At 40.7% G+C, this 4,153-nt stretch overlaps 1 non-coding gene across 1 annotated transcript; it reads left to right on the top strand.

Moving 5' to 3' along the window:
• The first annotated feature begins 732 nt into the window (after positions 1-732).
• On the top strand, positions 733-896 carry LOC114004607 (U1 spliceosomal RNA). Its single transcript, XR_003546719.1, has one exon. It is a non-coding gene; the product is annotated as a U1 spliceosomal RNA (small nuclear RNA).
• Positions 897-4,153: the final 3,257 nt, after the last annotated feature.

Genomic DNA, 4,153 nt, shown 5'->3' with positions numbered 1-4,153 from the left:
GTTTTTAAATACATTAATTTAATCTTTACAACTTTCAAAGTAAGTGCCATAATCTACCTATTTTACAGATGAGAAACTGAACCATGGAGAGGTGAAGAGTCTCCTCAAAGCCAGATGGCTGACAGGCAGGGGTGCTGGTTTGCAGAACCAGGCAGCCGGCCTCACAGTGCTACTTCTTGGTGCCATATGGCCCCGCCCTACACTGGGGACTCACCAACACTAGCAAACTCTGTCCAGTTCATTATGGTGTCTTTTTTAAGGACTTGCTAAAATTGCCATAGTTCAAATCCTTGGGAAAAGACGAACTTGGATAAAAAACATTAAACACAATAGAAATAAGTATGATGAAAAAGCCAAACTTATTATACACTGATTATGTATCCAACTTGGTAAAAATGGTAGTTATAAATCTCTAAGTATGTATTTTATATGCTAATATCTAATGTGAAACATATCAATATATTTACACTATGTGATTATATGATACATAAAATGCATAATAATCACAAAAATTATTATAAATGAGTATTTTTGTTTCTATTTAGCTTATGTTTTTGAACATAAAATTCTTTTTGTTTTTATTTACTTATGCTATGGGAATGAGCGTTTTACACCACAACCCTCTCCCCTCTCCCCTTCCCAGTGAGCCAGGATCATGGACATACGTGCCTAGGGCATACAGGATGACCAGAGACAGAGCCCACAGTCTTCCATAAGAATCCAGCTTCGTTTATATTTACCTGGCAGGGTAGATACCATGATCAAGAAAGTGGTTTTCCAAGGGGGAGGCTTGTCCATTGAGCTCCGGATGTGCTGACCCCTGCGATTTCCCCGAGTGTGGGAAACTCAACTGCATAATTTGTGGTAGTGGGGGACTGCGTTCACGCTTTCCCCTGTAAAAAGAAAAAAAAAGGAAAAAAGAATCCAGCTTCGTTTTAGCAGCACATTACCTCTGCATTCCCCAGACAGGCCTTGAAATACTTTAATTTATGGAAAAACACACACAAAATAGAAAAATCCCTGCTCTTCTCACTCAGACTTTTTTTTTTGAGAGGTTTTTGCTATAGGGCATGTGCACTCGCCAGAAAGACAGAAAGAGACAGAGAGACAGAAAGTGAAAAATCACCCCCTAGAGGGAATGGCCACTCTGCAATCCCTTCTCCTCCATTCTCCTCTCAGGATCTTGGGCATGCAAGCACATGTGCCGGACGTGAGTTTAAGCCACCCGGACCCGGGACTCAAACCACAGTCGACTACATGGGAGTCCAGCGACATAGCCATTACGCTAACTGCTGGTCCCTTCATGCAGACTTTTGAAATATTAGCATTTTATACAGTTACTTCAGATCATTCCTTCTTTATTTCTTTCCTTTCTTTCTTAATTCATTATTTCCTTTTTGAAAAAAATAAAATATTGCACATACAGATAAGTCCCATTACTCAACTTATTTGCCCTTCCCAAGTCACTTAAAGGTGGTGTGTTTACTTTCTGTATACATTTTATACGTTTACTACATATTTTTATAACTTTACTAATAGAGCAGGCTGTTCCATTGTGATTTTTAGTATTTCCCAGGGTTGGTAGATGTGTGTTTGTGTGTGTGTGTGTGTGTGTGTGTGTGTGTGTGTACTCCCTATTTTTATTTTCCTCCTCATTACATGCCCTGAGTTACCTTACACCACTCACTAAGAACTCAGCTAGAATCATGTGACTCACCTTCATGCCTCACAATCTGCAAGGCCAAGCCCCTTTTCTATGCATGCCTCACTCCAACTCCCACTCCTGGCCCTCCTGCTTCAACAACAGCAGGTCCTCAGCTCTCAGCTCTGGTTTTAAAGTTACTTTTTATTCTTGGCACCTGAGTGCTTCTCTTTCTTTCTTTTTTTAATCCTTGTTTTAAATTTTATTTTAAGGGTTTTGCTGTAGGGTACATGAGCTCACCAGAGAGAGACAGAGGGAGGGAAGGTGAGAAATCACTCCTCGAGGGGATGGCCATGTTACAATCTCCTTTTCTCTGTTCTCCTCTTGGATTTTTGGGCACACATGCACATGTGCCTGACATGATTTTTAAGTCCCTAGGTTCAACCTTGAACTGTGGTGGCACTTGGTGGCCCCTCTTTCTTTCTTTTGAACCTAGCTACAAGTTGTTGTTTTTTTTAAGACTATTTTATTCAACATTTTTATGTGTTTTGAATAGGAGGGAGAATAGCTCTACTTATAATACTACTGGAAATAAACTCACATTTCCATTTTATAGATGTGAAATCTGAGACTTGGCATTATTTGGTCATTTCCAGAGGCATAGGAAACAGCAGCACTGGAATTTCAGAGCAGGATGCAGCCCTGTCTCCAGGGTTCCTGCTCTTTGTTCTCTCTGCACCTGCTACAAACTGCCTCATTCTGAAGGTTAAATATTGATGGTTCATTTCATTTCCATTACTCTTTTGAAAATACTACAAGTGGGAATATTTATCTTCCACTTTCCCAAAACCAGAGCAGAAATGATAAACTGAGAGATGCCAGAGGATTATTTTCATGTATATTCCAATGTGGAATTTGAGTGGTGTTAGCAGTCCTCTCAAGGAGACCCAGCCAACAAGTAAAGGCTTGATATTCAAGTCCAGAGCAACTTCTGCCAGACTGGTTGGTATGTCATGGTACTGAAGCACATTCTGCTGAGACTTGCACCTATTTTCCTATTTCTCCCACAGTTTGCATTACACATGCTGTTGACATCTTTCCAAACTAGAGGTGCAGCTTCTGTGTTTACAGCTTCCTGGATTAGTCTTAGAGGATCTTGACTCTAATTGACTTTGACTCCTACTTAAAGCTCACAAAATGTAACCTACTTTTTTCAGCTAAAAAGTCTTCTCTGTCAAACAACCTGGAGAAAATCCACGGGGAATGGCCAGGCAACTCGGACTCTTAGTCTTGTTCATCTAGGGTTAGTGCCAATCCTTGAAAAACACAAAAACACTTCAAAGAGGGAAAATAATTTATTCAAATTGAGCTCACCTTTATTGATTATCTAGAATATGTCAGGTAATAGAAATGTGGTAATTAGAAATGTGCCACACATTTTTATTTGAGGGAGAATGCCTGGGAGACTTTCTTCCTCTCTGAAGAATAATCAGTGCCCAAGAAATTCATCCCTCCACTCAGCTCTCTATTCCCTGATCCATCTTATAAATGCCTGAGGTCTATGTGTGTCAGATGATGTATCGTGTACTATTTTCTGATGCTGAGATGTTTTCATGCCCTGTTTGGCGTCCTTGTTCTGCTCAAGACCCATTCCAGAAGTCAACAGGCATATTGGTCTGCTAAGGCTGCCATAATAAAATATCACAGGCTGGGTGGTTTGCATGGCAGAAACTTTTCAATACCAGAAGACCAAGACCAAGGTGTTGGAGCAGAGTTGACTTCTCCTGAGGCTCCCCTCCTTGGCTTGCAGATGGGCATTGTAATTCTGGGTTCTCACATGTTCATCTCTGTGTGTGTGTCTGTGTCCTCATCTCCTCTTATGAAAATGCAAATCATACTGGACCAGAGCCCACCCTAATAACCTCATTTCAACTTAATTACTTCTTTTTTTTTTTTTTTTTGGAGAGGTTTTTGCTATAGGGTGCGTGCACTCTCCAGAAAGACAGAGAGACAGAAAGCAAGAAATCACTCCCCAGAGGGGATGGCCACGCTGCAATCCCTTCTCCTCCGTTCTCCTCTTGGGATCTTGGGCATGCACGCACATGCACCTGGCGTGAGTTTTAAGCCACCGGATCCGGGACGTGAACCGCAGTAGACTACATGGGAGTCCAGCGACATAACTATTATGCTAACTGCTGGTCCCCTTAATTACTTCTTTAAGGATATTTCCAGATATAGTCACTTGGAAAGTTAAGGCTTCAACATATCAATTTTGGAGGCACATAAGCCAGTCTGTACCAATGGGTTTCCTATTTATGTTTCGTTTTGTTTTCTACCTAACACAGACAGAATAGGATTCAACATTTTATGTTATAGAGCTCTTTGACCTCCAGGGGGCCTGCTGCTTTTATTAGAGAGTAACCTTATACCCTAACACCTTTACTCTGAATTTAATGAGATATTGTCAAGAGAATGTGTAGAATAGGAATTAAATTTGTTTTATAGGAAGAA

Source organism: Tupaia chinensis, unplaced genomic scaffold (genome assembly GCF_000334495.1).
Source record: "Tupaia chinensis unplaced genomic scaffold, TupChi_1.0 Scaffold139072_1, whole genome shotgun sequence".
NCBI lineage: Eukaryota > Metazoa > Chordata > Mammalia > Scandentia > Tupaiidae > Tupaia > Tupaia belangeri.
The sequence above is the reverse complement of the archived record's forward strand: the minus strand, read 5'-3'. Positions and strand labels throughout refer to the sequence as shown.